Source organism: Periophthalmus magnuspinnatus, chromosome 11 (genome assembly GCF_009829125.3).
Source record: "Periophthalmus magnuspinnatus isolate fPerMag1 chromosome 11, fPerMag1.2.pri, whole genome shotgun sequence".
Lineage (NCBI taxonomy): Eukaryota > Metazoa > Chordata > Actinopteri > Gobiiformes > Gobiidae > Periophthalmus > Periophthalmus magnuspinnatus.
This window is the reverse complement of record NC_047136.2, coordinates 1,155,241-1,174,737: the sequence shown is the minus strand read 5'-3', so window position 1 is coordinate 1,174,737 and position 19,497 is coordinate 1,155,241.

The following is a 19,497-nucleotide window of genomic DNA, read 5'->3' as shown; positions in this document are numbered from 1 at the left end:
CACACGCTCAGGTCACATGACTCTGTACGACACGCTCAGGTCACATGACTCTGTACGACACACGCTCAGGTCACATGACTCTGTACGACACGCTCAGGTCACATGACTCTGTTCGACACACGCTCAGGTCACACGACTCTGTACGACACACGCTCAGGTCACATGACTCTGTACGACACACGCTCAGGTCACATGACTCTGTTCGACACACGCTCAGGTCACATGACTCTGTACGACACACGCTCAGGTCACATGACTCTGTTCGACACACGCTCAGGTCACATGACTCTGTACGACACACGCTCAGGTCACATGACTCTGTACGACACACGCTCAGGTCACATGACTGTACGACACACACTCAGGTCACATGACTGTACGACACACGCTCAGGTCACATGACTCTGTTCGACGCACACTCAGGTCACATGACTGTACGACACACACTCAGGTCACACGACTCTGTACGACACACACTCAGGTCACACGACTCTGTACGACGCACACTCAGGTCACATGACTCTGTACGACACACACTCAGGTCACATGACTCTGTACGACACACTCAGGTCACATGACTCTGTACGACACACGCTCAGGTCACATGACTCTGTAGGACACACACTCAGGTCACATGACTCTGTACGACACACGCTCAGGTCACATGACTCTGTACGACACACGCTCAGGTCACACGACTCTGTTCGACACACGCTCAGGTCACATGACTCTGTTCGACACACGCTCAGGTCACACGACTCTGTTCGACACACACTCAGGTCACATGACTGTACGACGCACGCTCAGGTCACATGACTCTGTACGACGCACGCTCAGGTCACATGACTCTGTACGACGCACGCTCAGGTCACACGACTCTGTACGACACACACTCAGGTCACACGACTCTGTACGACACACACTCAGGTCACATGACTCTGTACGACACACACTCAGGTCTCACGACTCTGTACGACACACACTCAGGTCACACGACTCTGTACGACACACACTCAGGTCACATGACTCTGTAGGTTTATAACGGAGCGTCTCCACTGTGGGGCCAAATGTAGCTTGAGATATGTATAAGTAGTCACCTGGTAGTAGTATTAGTAGTAATTGTTATAGTAGTAGTAGTAATAATGTTCTGATCGGTCTATTCTGCATATTTTCTGTTTTAGTTTGCCCTTTAATAAAAAACAGGGTAATACGTTCATGAATGCGTTCCCTGTAAATATACAAAAACTAAAAAGTTAAAAGTATTGATAAATAAGATGTGTTTAAACAGTTAAAGAGTACAAAAATGAACTATTTACAAGCTAATTTACATGCTAACTTATATTGTGTTGCTAGCATGCATTTGGGTTAGCATTAGCATACTGGTCGTTTGTGTATTTTTTGTAGGATCGCTAACGTGCACTGTATTATTTTGTTACAGTTTCACACCTGCCGTATAAAAACTCATCCTGACGTCAGTGACTTATTGTGTGGAGGTGTTTAATAGTAGTAGTAGTAGTAGTAGTAGTAGTAGTAGTAGTAGTAGTAGTATATTAGTAGTAGTAGACCTGTTTTTTACTGCAGACATGAGCGATTCTGCTGTAACTTAAATCTCACATAAATAAATCATCAGGTCGTGTATTTTTTCTGTGTCTTCTGTAAAAGTGCCAGTAGGGGGCAGTCTACAGTTCTTCTATAGTTTAAGCCTAATGAAGATGTGGAGTTATGGAGTTATGTTGATAATGATGACAAAATACAACAGAAATGTGCAGCAATCCATTCAAAAGGATCGTCTCAGAGGCTTTCATTGAATAAATAAATAAATAAATACTTATGAAACAGCCCACATCATTAGTGTTAAATAAAAGGGTTTCTTGTCCTTCATCCTACTCTGTGCATTCTGCCTATTCACACTGACTGTTAGTGTACACGCCCCCTGTAGGTCAGCCTTAGAACTGCGTGTTTGAGCCCAGACAGATGAAACCTGACAGAGTAATACAGAGGGGTGCATCCTCGCTCCATTTTCTCCAGGCCCCGGTGGTAAATTACACTGGTATATTACACCGGAGCATTGTCCTCTGACGCGTTTCCTCAAGAGGTCCAGGCCGTGACATGCACCGAGTGAGCTCCAGGGGGCAGTGTTGTACAGATCAAATGAAATGGATAAGAGCCGCCCCCTTTTTTCCACCATTATCAGCCTCCTGGGGTCATGTCAGCTGGAAATAAATATTGTATTGTAGGATTTAAAATAATTGGAGTAAAAAAAAAAAAAGAAAAAAAAAGAGGAGTCCATGTTACAGATGTGCTGCAGTGACAAAGACACAAAATTCTACCTCGGATAAGTAGTACAAGTTTTGCAGTGATGCTGATTCAAAGTCTTGGAAAAAAATAAAATAAAAATAATAAAATAATTACAATTTAAAAAAAGCTCTGGATAATAATAATAATAATAATAATAATAATAATAATAATAATAATAATAATAATAATAATAATAATAATAATAATAATAATGTGGGTCAAATAAATAAATATATAAATTGATTATTTCACTCTGAAATTGGATGTGGTTTCTGAGGTTGAAGGTTCAGTTATGACTCTACCCCTGAGCAAGACACTTCACTGTCTCACCTCCAGCCTCGTCCAGTGCAGTGATGATGATGATGATGATGATGAGCTCATATCACATCAGCCAATCACAGCTTTAGTTCTAATCTGTTGACACTTAGGCTTTAACTTGACGTACAAAGCAACAAATCATTGGTTGAGTGGTCAGATCTGAGACGCACAGGTTTGCTCTCACAGATGAATACTGTCATTGTGTCCTTGAGCAAGACACTCAACCCCCCTCGACCCCAGTGTCTGTTACACTGGTGTGTGAATGTGTGTGTGGGGGTGTGTGTGTGTGTGTGTGAATGTGTGTGTGGTTCCTTGATGTAAAGCGCTTTGAACGTTGAAGGTGGAAAATTATGACCATTTTACAGTGTAACTGCTGAAGAGAGTGCAGATTTTCCACCACTGTGAGGCGCTGTTGCTTGTTTCCAGTTGGATTTTTTTCAGGTGGGGTGGTTCACACTGAGAGCCACTTTAGCTCCTCCAATCACAGAGCGGGAAATGTCCATTTCCCCAAAACTGAACAGCACAGACAGTGTCACGATCTGACTCCAGGAGGATTCAGTCTTTTGGACATAATAATGAATGTGGCAACTCTACTCTATGTTCATAAACTTCAATGCACTTCATATATGAATGATCTTTTTCATGGGTCATGCCAACCAAAGAGCCAATCAGGAGCGAGGCTGTTCCTGCCCGCACCGCTGGTTTAGGCTACTGCTAGCATTAGCAACGCTGTCAATCAGACCTGTTGCTAATGCTAGCAGTAGCATAAAGAAAGTGGTGGCTAGCGCATTAGCCATGTCCATTTATACATAAAGTCTATGACTGTCCCATAGGGGGCGTCAGCAGACAAAAGCATGATGTCTTATATAAATTACAGTGTCAATCAAACCTGCTAACGAGCTAACAGGTTAGCGATGTCTATTTAAGATACGATAAGATAAAATGTGCCTTTATTAGTCCCACAGTGGGGAAACTTATATGTACAGTCTGTGTGATTATGTCATGGCTCTCAGTTTCCTGTTATTGACAACTTTTTTCCCCCATTCAAAAGAGATAATATTTAGTTTTAAATTGTTAATCGCTACGGCAACGACCCTATTTTCTCATCTGTCTATCTCTGCTCTGCGCTCTACGTCCCACCACACTGCCCCCTGTCTGCACAGAACTTTACTTGAGTACATTTTTTTACTACTTGACCCACGCTCTTATGAAACAGCACAGTTCAGGTCTGACGCCAAACAAAACGAAACCGTTGCAGGTTAAACTAAAAGGACCTCCTGGTGAAAAGTGACAGGATTAAATAATTAAATAAAGCCTGAGAACAGAAAAAAGCCACAAATTAAGAGAAAATATGCAGCAAAATATGAAACGTCACCACGAGATGTCACTAAAGAGCTACACCCAACAGACAAAACTTTAAAAACACACGTGCAGCTCCTGGAAACACTCGGCCCGTTCGATCTCGAGCGTTTCACTGATTATAAAGTACATAATCATACTTCTACGACTGACTTGAAACTCCAAACTGAAGCACTTAATCCTCTGAATCCATTCTGCATATAAATGTATAAGTTTGTTCAAAATGTTCATATTTTGTACAATCCCCACTCGCACATAATGACCAAACTCAACGATCCAGGGAGGAATTGAAAAGCACAGTATCGGCCCGACCACCTGCTGTCGGAACGCAGCTGTGCTCCGAAACACGCCCACGACACAAAAGTAACGAATAACCAGCGCCGAATGTCATTTTTACTCGATATAATGTGTATCTCCACTGAAACGACTCCCTCCTCTTCCTCCTCTTCCTCCTCCTGTGGCGTTATCGTCCGCTCTCTTTACGACGGCCACACAAAGAGCAGCCTTCCAGCGTTTGGCGAGATACGTCTCATTTCAGCCGGGCGAGCTCCATTATTATATCAGATGTAATTGAATTAAAGGGCAGTTTAGGCCAAATTTGTGCCGTCAAATCAAAACGGAGACGCGTTTGTGGTTAAAGGTCCCAGATTACACAAAACGGAGTCTTGTGAGCTGTACGTCATGTTCTAACGCTGTTTCCTCCTCAAAAAACATTCACACATGTCTGAGTTACACTTTATTATTAGTCTGTTTATATCTCCAAAGCTCAAAACGCTCTGTTCCACCTTGTGATGTCATCAAGTGGTAGTTTTCAACAGCTCCTTTTACCTTCAGTTCAGTCGAGATAAGTGGCTATTCCAGGACTGAAATGATCCAAATGATTCTAGAAATGAAGGTGTGTGGAGTTTAAAAACACAGTGAAGCACTTCCTGTATCACCACATGATGACATCACAAGGTGGAACAGAGTGTTTGAGTAGTATAATATGGAGCTATAAACAAAGACAGAGAAAAAATGTATTGTAAAAGTAGATATTTGTTTAAAAAAAATGACCATTACATTTTTAAAAGTTTTTTTTTTCAGATGAGAACCATAAGGAAGCAACAGCCCAGGACAGTTCATTTTATCCAATCAGAGACGTTGTTAGATTACACCATGTGTAAGCAGCTGGACCATCACAGACTGTTTCTCTGTGCTGGTTCACTGCTGCAGACGGAGTGCACAGATAGAACTGGAGTTTATAATAGACTTTACACCAGATGCCCTCCCTGCTGCATGTGTCCAGATGACTGTGAGTAAATGGGTGTGTACTGCAGAAGTGGAAAGTACTTACATATACTCACATTACTTGAGTAAATGTATTTTTTTTTAGTACATTTTTAAACATGGACTTGTAAATGAAAATAAATCCATGTAATTATAATTAGTTACATTTAATAAATACAGAACAGCGCCTCCTCTGTTCAGTTTGACACTTTCACACTGAACAGGTGAGTCTGAACAAAGGACAGGAGAGGGGGCAGGTGAAAGGAGGGAGGAGGAGCCAGGTGAAGGGGAGGGGCCAGGTGAGGAGAGGGGGAGGAGCCAGGTGAAGGGAGGGGAAGGGGCCAGGTGCGTAGACAGAGGAGGAGCCAGGCGAGTGGGAAACGGAGGGGCCAGGTAAGCGGGAGAGGGGAAGGGCCAAGTGAAACGAGGGAGGAGGGGCCAGGTGAGGGAAGGGGGGAGTGGCCAGGTGAGAGGGAGGAGGAACAGGTTTCACATCTGCCTTCCACTGGTGAAAAAAATCAAATAAACGATAGTATCTTTACGGCCCATTCATCATCTGTCACTTAGTCCTTTTATATTATTATTGTGTATGTGTATTAATACTCTGCAATGACATCACTCTGGGGGTGTTCTAGATGTATGTCTATGGAACGTTTAGGAGTTAACACTATGCATACATTAGCAAATACTGTCAGGAAAGTTGTAAGATCGTCTGAAAACTCAAGAAGAAATACAAAATTGATGTAAACAGCACATGTTCAGGAGCTAATGCTAATGCTAATGCTAATGCTAATGCTAACGCTTGCTAGCTTGTGACTGTAATGTTATTTAAGAGGGACTTGTTTAACAGCACAACATCAGTTCATCTGTTGTCGTTCAGATAAATCAGCTCGTTATGGTCAGATTAAAGTCTTAACATGAGTAGTGAAGCTTCAGACAGTGCAGTGCTTACAGTTAGCGCCACACCCTGAGGGACTGTTGAACGTGGACAGAGTTATATTTCCGTGTGTTATTTCCCCGGTGAGCTGCGTGGTCGTGCGGCGTGTGTGGGGGGGGGGAGGGGCCGGACCCTGGTGGTCGGGCTGTGTGTGACACGGAGAGAATCAGATCAATACGACACAGTTATTGGGAGAGTAACTGATGAAGACGAGGCTGGAGACGACTTCCTCTGGAGCTGCGGACAATCTCTGCCCGATGGAACCGGCTCAATAAACACTATTAAAACAAAGTGATTTTATTTAGCCACAATAAGGTCAGGACCATGAAGAGGAGAAGTGTGTCGTCACAACAAACACGAGAATATAACTTTACATTTTTTATAATAAAGTTAAGTACAGTTATGTAGATTTATTTTAAAGGTCCGTTTGACGCTGTTTTCTCTGTTCTAATGTCGTTTCCTCATCACAAACAGACCTGGAGTTGTGTTTTGTTTCATTCTCACATGTTTAACACACAAACCTTTCATATTTAGGCTGAGTTCTTCTCTCAAACTGAAAAAAAAAAACGCTCTGTTCCACCTCGTGATGTCATGTTGTAGAGTACAGTTTATCCTCGTTGCGCAGGATCAATAAATATGAACGGTCTTTTTCATGAGTCTCAGCTTCTGATTACGAGTGTCATAGCAACCAAAGAGCCAATTCCGAGTGAGGTTGTTGAAGGTAACGCCCCTTCCCGCGCTTAGCAATGCTGTCAATCAAAGCTGTTAGCCGGCTAGCACTTTAGCGATGACCATTTACACGTAGAGTCTCAGTTTTCTGTTATCGAGAACTTTTTCCCCCATTTAAAAGATAAAATGTTTAGTCTTAAATTGTTAACTGCTACGGCAACGACCTTATTTTCTCACGATCATTCAGAAACTGGCGGCTGTAATGAAACCAGCTCCATTACCTCATCGACGTGAGAAGAACAGACACAAGAAGAAGAAGAAGAAGAAGAAGAAGAAGAAGAAGAGTCTGGAGCCAGAAACAGGATTTAACTCACTACAAATACACAACATGAAGATCACTGTGAACGGAACAGACATACACACATATACACACACATATACACACACACATATACACACACATACACACCCCTACACACACATATACACACACATATACACACATATATACACACACATATACACACACATATACACACACATATACACACACATATACACACATATACACACACATATACACATTTACACACATATACACACATATATACACATATACACACAATATATACACACATATGCACATATACACATATACACACACATATACACACACATATACACACACATATACACACAATATACACATACATATATACACACAATATACACACACATATACACATACATATACACACACAATATACACATACATATATACACACAATATACACATACACAATATACACACACATATACACATACATATATGTGTATATGTGTGTGTGTACACACACATATATGCAACATGAATATCACTCTGAACAGAACAGACACACATACACGTATGCATACACACACACACACATATACACATACACATCTAATCATCTACACGTATACACACATATGCAAACACACACACAGACATATGCAAATACACACACATATACACGCAAACCTAGTGTAACCCACGTGACCTATACTGGCCCACCCATTACCGCACGGGTGAGTCCTGTCTCACCTGGTGCGTCCCTGTCACTTCCTGCTTCCGGTGCTCCCGCTGTGGCTCACTGCGGCTCACTGTGGCTCGTGCTCCTTGTTTCTTGCCTAAATCAGATTCTCCTTTTTCACACGACACATCATCATCAACATCATCATCAACATCATCATCATCATCCGTCCGTCCGCTCAGTGAGTCTGTTGTTTTAAACTTCTGTGATTGAGTTTAAAGTGACACTTTGTCACTGTTAAGTTGTTCCCCATAAAGCTACGGCTAACTGTGCTAACTGTGCTAACTGTGCTAACTGTGCTAACTGTGCTAACTGTGCTAACTGTGCTAACTGTGCTAACGCTAGCGCGAGTGCGAGTGGTGTGTGCGGCCTCTTTTGTGCCATATTAATTTAAATTTGGACCAAATCATAATTCTACTTTTACCAAATTAAAGGCCAAACTTTTATAAGTTTAAGGACACTGAAGGTTTAGTAAATCACATCCGTTTAATGTTTAAATTTGTTATTTTGATGTGAGTAATTTTCCATAATGATTAATGAATGTCAATGTAGCTACGTGTTTAGTTTGTTGCGCAATTTGTTAAAGAATTTAGATAAATTTCAGTTAAGATAAAGGTGCTCTATGATTTTTGTGAAATTAATGTTATCAAATGAACAATTTATTGATATGTGGATGTGTTGCAGTAGTAACTGTGTTTAGGGACTATTGTGTAACATACAATGTGGTACAATACACACACATACATACACACATACATACACACATATATACATACATATAGGCAAGGCAAGTTTATTTGTATAGCACAATTCGTACACAAGGTAATTCAAAGTGCTTTACAGAATAAGAAAGACATTAAAATCACACAAATCAAACATAATCACAAATAATCATCATAAAATTAACATTAAAAGAGAAGAGTGCATATACATATACGCACATATACACATACTCACACATACATATACACACACATATACACATACATACTCACACACACATATACACATTCTCACACATACACACACACAGCTCCATGAACACCAGCACTGACCCTGAGACCTCCTCGCCCTCTCTCTGATTCCCCCTCTCCTCTCGTCCCTTTCCCTCCTTCTCTCTGTGATCGTATAATCGTATGTGACATAAGACCAGATTTAACCATCTCGCTCTCTCCGCGCCGCCATCTTCTCTACAGTATTAATTGTTGTGTGATCCGTGGAATGGATGTCCCCCAAAAACAATTTGGTCTAGAGTCAAAGCACGTAAATAGCTTTTAAGCTAACTTCAAAAATCAAGGGCTAAATATTTCCTGACAGCGTGTCACTTAGCCGGGCGCACTCCACGCCGCTCCAGGCGCCACTTGGCTCGTTTTGCTGGTGGATTATAAATGACGCCACAGACGATTGAGAGAAAAATGGGAAAAACACACAAACGAAAAGTAGATTAGCCAATCACGGCCCTGCGTTTTACTCAGCCGACTGTAAACGACCTCTGACCTTTTGAGTGTTACATCTTCAGTATTTTAAAGTTCCATATGATTCTATTTTCTCATCTGTTCTAATGTTTCCTCATCGCAACCTGTATGTTACCTGTGTCGTTAGCGTGTTACCTTTATTGTTAGTTTGTTAACTGTATCGTTAGCGTGTTGTATCGTTAGCATTTTGACTGTATCGTTAGCATGTTGTATCGTTTCTATGTTGTATTGTTAGCATTTTACGTTTATCGTTAGTGTGTTTCTTGTATTGCTAGCATGTTACCTGTATTGGTAGTGTGTTATATCGTTGGCGCGTTACCTGCATCGTTAGGGTGTTTCCTGCGTCATTAGCGTCTTACGTCTTACCTGCGTCATTAGTGTGTTACTTTTATCGTTAGTCTTTTACCTGTATCTTTAGCGTCTCACCTGCGTCGTCAGCATCTGACCTGCGTCGCGAGCATCTTACCTGCGTCGTCAGCGTCTTACCTGCGTCGTCAGCGTCTTACCTGCGTCGTCAGCGTCTTACCTGCGTCGCGAGCGTCTTACCTGCGTCGTTAGCGTGTTACCTGCGTCGTTAGCGTGGTAACTGCGTCGTTAGCGTCTTACCTGCGTCGTTAGCGTCTTACCTGCGTCGTGAGCGTCTTACCTGCGTCGCGAGCGTCTTACCTGCGTCGCGAGCGTCTTACCTGCGTCGCGAGCGTCTTACCTGCGTCGTTAGCGTCTTACCTGCGTCGCGAGCGTCTTACCCGTGTCACAGCTCATTAAACTCCACAACAGACAGAGACGATGTTGTTTTTTAGATTTTCAGACGTAACAGATTTGATCCATTTTTCAAAACCAAATGAGGTCGTTATTATGAGACGTGTCGTTCTGGAGGAAACGGCGTTTGGAGGTTCTGCCCAATTAATCTCAAGATTCATTAAATACTCCACAAATAAGAGCAGTGTGTAATAACAGTGTGTTTACAGAGGAGACGATGATTAGATCTGCCGACCTTTGACCTCTTTGACAGACAGTAATGATGTAATGAAGGATGAGTGTGCGCTCTGATCTGAAGGTTAAGCAGTACTTCACTCGTACTACAGTTAAATATAAATATTCTCAGGATGGGAAGCGCAGTACAAATTGAATATTAGCACAAAGGCAACAACAATTAATACTATTTCCACTGTAAAGGCAGGACAGTCTGGAGGAGGAGGAGCTGGAGGAAGTGTCTGGGGTGAGGGAAGTCTGGGAGTCTCTGCTTACACCGCTGCCCCCGTGATCCGTCCCCGGAGAAGAGGAAGAACGTGGAAGGATGGAGCTGGCGTCCCAAAACTGAGAGGAGCGTCCAGACTCGGTGGCGTCTGTTTGATGCTCTGATGGAGAATGGAACCAAAACACCAAATGGTAAAGTGTTAAAATGAACAACTGCACCGTCGTGTGTTTGTAATTCAGAATAAATCAACATCGTTATCCATAAAAACAGTGTCTGATTTGGACTCGTTTGTATCTGGGAAAAACGTTTCAAACTCAATTTCGATACTTGGAAATAGTCGATACTGAGTCCGATTCCACAATGAGAATAAAAACACTTTTCATTTAGACGATATAATATAATAAATATAATATAATATAATATAATATAATATAATATAATATAATATAATATAATATAATAAATATAATATAATATAATAAATATAATATAATATAATATAATATAATATAATAAATATAATATAATATAATATAATATAATAAATATAATATAATATAATATAATATAATATAATAAATATAATATAATATAATATAATATAATATAATAAATATAATATAATATAATATAATAAATATAATATAATATATTATAATAAATACAATATAATATAGAGAATATACTGTGATTTTTCTCATTAAATATTTATACTTTGTGTTTTATTCCCGTGTGTGTGTGGATGGGGGTGTGGGGGTGTGTGTGATCCTCAGTGTGCAGTGGGTTCAGACTGGTCCATGAGTGTGTGAGGAGAGAAGAGAGAGAGGAAGAGGAGAGAGGAGGTAAGAGAGAGAGAGGGAGGAGGAAAGAGGAGAGGAGATAAGAGAGAGAGGGAAGAGGACAGAGAGAAAGGGGAGGATTAGTGGGAGAGGAAGGAGGTAAAATAATGGAGGGAGAGAGAGAAGGAGAGGAAGGAAGTAAAAGAATGGGGAGAAAGAGAGATAGAGAAGGGGGAGGGAAAGTGGGAAAGAAGAGAGAAGGAGGAGATGGAAAGAGGAGGAGAGAGAAGGAGGGGAGAGCGGGAAAGAGGAGAGGAGGATGAGAAGAGGATAAGAGACAGACGGAGAGAGCAGGAGAGAGAAGAGACAAGGAGAGGAAGAGAGAGACAGAAGGAGAGAGAAGAAGAGAGGGAGAGAGAGAAGGAGGATTAGTGGGAGAGGATGGAGGTAAAATAATGGGGAGAAAGAGAGGAGGGAGGAGAAAGAGGAGAGAAAAGAGGAGGAACAGATGGAAGATGAAGAGAGGGGGAGGAAAGAAAGAGGGTAAAGGAATGTAGGGAGAGAAAAGAGAGAGGAGGGGAAGAAAAAGAGAAAGAACAGTGGTCAGTGTCCTGTATAAGACAATATGAACCCACTGGACATTTAAAGTATTGATACCTGCTCAAATGAGTATTTACTAGTTTTAGTATCAATAAGCCTCTGATTTTCGATACTTTCTCACAAACTCCAAACTGAACGCTCTGACGTCCTCGGGCAGATGAACTGGCAGCTGCAGAACGGAGACTTGCTTTTTTGCTTAAGTGCAGAGATTTTCATTTTGTTCGTGCGATCGACAAAACACAAACAAACAAAAGCCTTTCCAATTAAAACTGGAGCCGAGCAGAACGAGCCCACTCAGTCTGCGCCGCGCACACGTGACTCATCTGGAATATTCTGAGGACCATCTGCTGGGTCTGATCGCTCCGGTGTCTGTGGATCCAGACTTCAGCAAAACCAACGCAGACTTTGGGTTTTTGATTGACAGATTGGTTTGTTTGTAACAGTTAATGGGATTTTTGGAAGTTACAACAGAAACGTCTGAGAAGTGAATCAAGCTCCAGCCTCTGAGTTCAACTTCAGGAGGATTTCTCTTTTCTTTTTTTCTTTTTTTTTAAATTTAATCTCATCAGGACAAAAATCAGGTGGTTTCAAGATCAAATATGGGTTTAGGGTTTGCAAGAGTGACAGTTTTTTTATTTGTTTTGTTTGTTTTAACTGTTTATTTTCATAGTTTACACAATAAAGAATGACATACACACAACAATACAAATATAGAAACACAAAAAGAAAGGAGCGGAAAAAAAAGTTACACATACATATACGTGCAGATATATACACATAACACATGCATCCATAATCATACACATAAATGCACATGTATGTATGTTAAGTATGTGAGGAGCTCGGTCACATGGGAGGAGCTCGGAGTAGAGCTGCTGCTCCTCCACGTCAAGAGGAGCAGCTGAAGCTCGGGCGTCTTTTCAGGATGTCTCTCTGGGGAGGTGTTCATGTCCCACACTGGAGGGAACGCCTTTGGGTCTGGGGTGAGGGAAGTCTGGAAGTCCCGGATAAACAGGAGAAAATGGATGGATGTACATCTGTTAAAAAAAAAAAAAACACAAGGGGCATTGTCACTTTTACCCACAGGAGCCAAAGACAGTGACACTTTAATAATCAGTTACACGAGCGAATGAAAAGAGAAGAAGCATTTATACTGTACTTTTTACCATAAAATACACACACTCATACACACACTCATACACACACTCATACACACACTCATACACACACTCATACACACACTCCTGTGCACATTCACAGGACGGATACATAACAAACTGAGTGACTATGGTTAAGGTTAAGATTCAGGTTAAACAAACGTCTAAAAACTGACCAATATATAGAAAGAAGAGGTGGAACACACACACACACACACCCCCACTCTCACACACACACACCGTCACACACTCACTCACGCACACCCCCACCCCCTCAGTCACACACACGCACACACTCAGTCACTCACACACACACCCCCACCCCGTCACACACACTCACACACTCAGTCACACACACGCACACACACCCCCACCCCCACACACTCAGTCACACACACTCACCCCGTCACACACACACACACACACACACACCCCCACACACCCCGTCACACACTCAGTCACACACTCAGTCACACACTCAGTCACACACACTCTCACACCCCACACACTCAGTCACACACTCACACACCCCCACACACACCCCCACTCACCCCCCCCCCCCCCCCCCCCCACACACACACACCCCCACCCACACACTCAGTCACACACACACACCCCCACTCACACACACGGCCTTGATCTGGCAGCTCTGTCTTAAACACTTGAGGCTGGGGAGCAGTTAGATTCAGCCTAAGTCTTTTTAAGGCCGGATTCGTCTTCGCTGCCGTTTCCTCAGAGAACTCCCAAAGTCAAATTTAACATCTCTGATCGTCCTCGGCCGTATGGCGCCGGCGAGCCTCGACCAGCGTGTGTGTGAGGTCATGCTCCTTTGATCTGATTGGTTTAAACACGGCTACAGCTCTAAACAGCAGAACGTCAGGAAGGAGTTTCTTGTTTTTGTCGCTCGTTTCAGAAAGTGTCATGAGTCTATGGAATATGTGAGTTTCAGAGTGAGGGTTTATTTTATCTGAAACTTTGATGATCGGCGTCACGTCCTAATCAGCTGATGAACTCAAACCCGACATACGCCTCCTGAGCCTTTATGAGCCTCAGTCTGGGTCAGAGAAATGAACTGAAGCCTGATGTTTCTGTTTAAATGTCTGTTTTTTATCTTACGTAATCTTCATGTCCCTGTGTTTATCTAGAGCACAACAGCCTGACCCTCCAATCGGACGAGAACACGCTGAGGTCCCACACAGCTCGACGTGTGGAGAAGGTTTCGAGGCTCCGCACCAGCTGCTCCCGACGCGCTGGACCCAAACTCTGAAGTCTGGGTCAAACGCTGAGGTTGGTACAAAAGTGTATTCTTCCAGTGAGCAGCTTATGCACAAATCTGTTACATAAACCTGGAGATATCACCTAAAATTCAATTCAATTTTATTTTTCACAATGGTCAACGTTTACACACTACATACAGGAGTGTATATTGTGCACTTGTTTCTGTTTACACACGTGTACAGTTTATAAATGACACTTTTTGAGGCTTTGGAGGTCGTTGTGTTTTACTTTTGCGATTAGAGTTTGCCACTTTTTTTTTTTTTTGAAAGCAGAAAATTGTAAGAACAGAAAAATAAATAAATCCTGCTTTTCTTCATGGAGATAAGTTTAAATTGCCAAACTCCAGATCTGGAGACTCAAGACTCTGGAGCTTGACCCAATGACACTGAAGAATGGGTCAAATGCAGAGGACAAATCTCCCTACGAGGACAATAAACACACACTGACCTCCATGTAAGTTTAGGGTTAGAATACGTCGCATTCTGTTATTAAAGTCATGTTTGTTTGCCAGTTTCTGTTGCTTTGCCTGGAACATTCTGCCTCGTTACTGTGAGGAGAGTCACCGCTCCACAGATCAGACCTGTAAGTCCACCTACCTGCAAATAAGGACGTGGTGTACTCTCTTTTAGAAGTTATTTAGCGTAATGAAACTATTTGACTCAATGAAACGGTAATAGTATAAATAGAAGTTGGAATATTTGTTTATCTGTTCTTCACATAACACAACGGGACAGACACAAACATGCACCTGGTTTGAAAATCCCCTCCCACTCATCACAGACCCAAAAAACACTCCAGACACTGCCCCGACGCCCTCTGACCTTTCACCTCCCCCGATGTCACTAATCATTTATTATTATGACCCTGTAAAGTACTTTTCCACAGTAGTAGTTGAAGTAGCGCCTCTGTATTTCAGCAGGAAAACGCAGCTGTAGATTTGCGCTCGAGTTCTCCACCAGACGATTTTCTGCTTCATGATTCATCCTTGAGGCGGGGGCAGAAAACCCCAGGCCAGCGTTGGATAAAATGGATTTTGTCTTGGTTCCAGTGCAGGTTTTGTGCCCAGAGCTTTTCCTCCGAGCTGGACAGGGCTGTGTGTGTGTTGTGTAATCGAAGCCCGGAGAGAGCGTCGGTCAGCTGGGCTCTTCCGGGAGAGCGTGGCGGTGGGGGCGGGGGCGGGTGGAGGACCACAGAGCGCGGTCAGGGTTTGGGTCTTCGGTCAGGCAGATTAGCCACAGCGCACACTTTCACTGACGGAGCGCGGTGTTCGTCTGGCTGCACAGATATCGATGGGAATAAAACTTAGATACAGCAGCTTAACATCAGCGTTTGGTCTGAGATGAACCACGGAAACACGGTTTGGAAATCTGAGAGTTTGAGAAAGAAAAGTCCAAAACTGACATTTGAACGTTACATTATATTAAAGGAAACATTACTCTGTTTCCTCGTCACACACAGACCTGGAGTGTGTTTTTGTTTCATTCTCACATGTTTAACACACAAACCTGCAGATTTAGGCTGAGTTCTTCTCTCAAACTGAAAACACTCTGTTCCACCTTGTGATGTCATCATGTGGCGATACAGGAAGTGCTCCACTGTGTTTTTACCTTCACTTGAATCATTTGGATCATTTCAGCTTCTGGAGATGCCAGTCTTCTCTCTCTCTTCCCTTTCTCTCTCCTCTCTCTCCCCATCGTCTCTCTCTTCTCTCTCTTTCCTCCCCTCTCTCCTCTTTCCTCTCTTTTTTTCTCTCCCACTCTTCTCTCTCTCCCCTCTTTCTCTCCCCATCGTCTCTCTTTTCTCCCCTCTCTCCTCTTTCCTCTTTTTTTCTCTCCCACTCTTCTCTTTCTCTCCTCTCTTTCTCTCCCCATCCTCTCTCTCTCCTCTCTCTCTCCTCTCTTTCCTCTTTGTCTCTCTCCCCCTCTTCTCTCTCCTCCCTCTCGCTCTCCCCCTTTCTCTCTCTTTCTTCTCCCTTTCTTCTCCCCCCTCTTTCTCTCCCCATCGTCTCTCCCTTCTCTCTCTTTTCTCCCCTCTCTCCTCTTTCCTCTTTTTTTCTCTCCCACTCTTCTCCCTCTTTTCTCTCTTTCTCTCCCCATCCTCTCTCTCCTCCCTCTCCTCTCTTTCTCTCCCCCTTTCTCTCTCCCCTCTTTCTCTCCCCATCGTCTCTCCCTTCTCTTTTCTCCCCTCTCTCCTCTTTCCTCTTTTTTCTCTCCCACTCTTCTCTCTCTCTCCTCCCTTTCCTCTTTGCCTCTCTCCCCCTCTTCTCTCCTCCCTCTCGCTCTCCCCCTTTCTCTCTCTCCTCCCTTTCCTCTTTGCCTCTCTCCCCCTCTTCTCTCCTCCCTCTCGCTCTCCCCTTTCTCTCTCTTCTCTCCTCCCTCTCACTCTCCCCTTTCTCTCTCTTCTCTCCTCCCTCTCCTCTCTTTCACTCCCTCCTCCTCTTGCTCCTTTGTGTCAGTTTTGTGATGTAGGAGCTTTAACAAAGTGAAATAAGTTCGTGTTCATAAACATAACAAATATTGTTTCTATTGAACAAGTTTTTGAAAGTGAAGAAAATGCTCGTCACTACAGCTTTACATCTTGTTTCAATTTTCTCATTTGGATCTCGCTGAGTGAATGATTTTACAAATGAAAAGTTGTTTCTTCAATATTTCCCTTGTGAAATATAATAAATGTAAAGACGACAGAGCAAAGAGTTGGATATTTGGGCTTTAATAAAGTCATATTTTATCTTATCTTTATTCAATTCAGTTTATTTTTGTAAAGCTCAGAGTCACAGCAGCAGTCGCCTCTCGGAGCTGAACAAGATCATGAGTTTAACCAACAGGAAGTTAGAAAATACAACAGTGAAACAGACACTGGTCAAAAACAGATTAACAGACACAAAACAAGGAAATGGAGAAGTGTCCCACAGCGCCCCCTGTCCTCAGACCCTCCTCCTGCACTGTCCCACAGCGCCCCCTGTCCTCAGACCCTCCTCCTGCAGGAACAACTCACAAAAACACAGTGAGGAAAAGAGAAACATCGAGGAGAAACACAGTGGAAGAGAGATGACTGAACCAGGGCTGAGACCGGAGGCTGAGACCGGAGGCTGAGACCGGAGGCTGAGACCGGAGGCTGAGACCGGAGGCTGAGACCGGAGGCTGAGACCGGAGGCTGAGACCGGAGGCTGAGACCGGAGGCTGAGACCGGAGGCTGAGACCGGAGGCTGAGACCGGAGGCTGAGACCGGAGGCTGAGACCGGAGGCTGAGACCGGAGGCGGCTTATGCGTCCATCATTAATGCATTCATTTACAGATAAAGTTCACATCTGTAGAGCCCGAGGTTAAACTCGTGTCCACTGCAGGGACGTCCACAAAAGATTTATGAACGTGGGGGAAATTGTAGCTGAAGCTGTAGCACTGTGGGTCTTTGGTCTCAGTCAGACCTGGACAAAGATCAAACTAAAACAATCGTACGACTAAAGACGAGCTGAGACTGAAGTGTGTGTGATGTTCTGGAGCGTTATGCAGAGTGAGACCTCCCTCTGTGTCTGTAAAACTGCTCCTCAGAAACAACACTTTGAAATACTTTATGTATAAATTGTGCTGTACAAAAAAACCTGCTTTACCACAAGAACAGGACCAGCTCTTTACCGTTCACTTACATTTACAAACACAAAAACACTGTTAGCTCGTAGCATTAGCCTCAGCTGATCCCTGACAAAAACCTGTGTATTTTTGTTGCACTAAACCCAGAAAATAAATGAATCCTCCGGCCTAACATCAGAAGTGTTCTGCTGCAGGGAGAATACATTTAAAAAGTACAAAATGCAAGTATCGCACAGCTGTGGTTCTCAGAGGGAAAGTCCTGACCTTTAACAATTATAAATGTAAAGCTCCAAAGCACAAACGCAAACACGGCTCACCTTTATACGATGTAACCGCTCCATGAAATCTGTTCAACTTTCTGGCAAAAAGTAAAAACATTTGGAATTTCAGCTGTAGATAGTCAATATTCGAGGTCGTCGTTGTTTTGTTTTTCTACTAAATCAGCTGAAATGTATATATTTTTTAAATCTGTGAAGCAAATACGTTGAATAAAACATGTAAATAAAAAGTATATCTTGAAATCTGCCCTGTGCATTTGCGCCGTTTTGCTAAAGCATCCTCATCTTTGTCTCCGTTTCAACAGTAAAGTTTATTGACTATTGCGTCTGATTGAAAAGTGCTGCAGAAGAACCTCTTTATAAACCGAGCGACTGGTTCCACTACGGAAATAACCAGCTCCAAACACTAGAAAAACCCAAGAGCCCTTCAGCCGACAGAGCCTACGTTTGTGAAATAAATGAGATTCATGCCATGTTGGACGATGGAATGACCTCGTGTCTAAACTGTGTTATAATAAAACAACACGCTCCTGAAACGTACTACAAAGAAACGGCGATGAAAGAAAAAAAACGGCGGAGGAGCTTTTGAAACGTACTCGCTTTAGAGAGCACTTGAAACGCACTCTGACACGGCTGGAGACGACCGCCCGGGAGGACACGACGCCTACAGACACTTACGTCCTATATATTATAATAAAGTAGGTTTAAAATGATGAATAGAACCCTGTGGATGTGTTTGTTTTGTCCAGAAGACTCCGCCCCCACATCACGGCACAACGTAAAGACAAACATTAACTGTCAAAAGTAAAATAAACGTGATATAAACCTGTTCTGTAATCATGAGGCTCTGGAATTCTGACCCTGAGTATCATAGCAACCAAAGAGCCAATCAGGGGCGAGGCTGTTAAAGGTAACGCCCCCTTCCCTTAGCAACGCTGTCAATCAATCAAACCTGTTGCTAACGCTAACAGGAGCGACCTCGAGGAAAGAAGGACCTGATTTGTCTGTTATTAATGTTCATATCTTGATTTACAGACACTAAAGTGAAATCGGAGCCAGAGTCGATGAAACAGGAAGTGCACACATGTTCACTTCCTGTTTGGAACGTAGCGGCGGGTGGCTAGCAGGTTAGCTACGTCCATTTATATAAACAGTCTATGAGTTTGAATAAAAATATAAATAATAAACCGATGTATTGTCTTTTTACATTTTACAAACCATCACT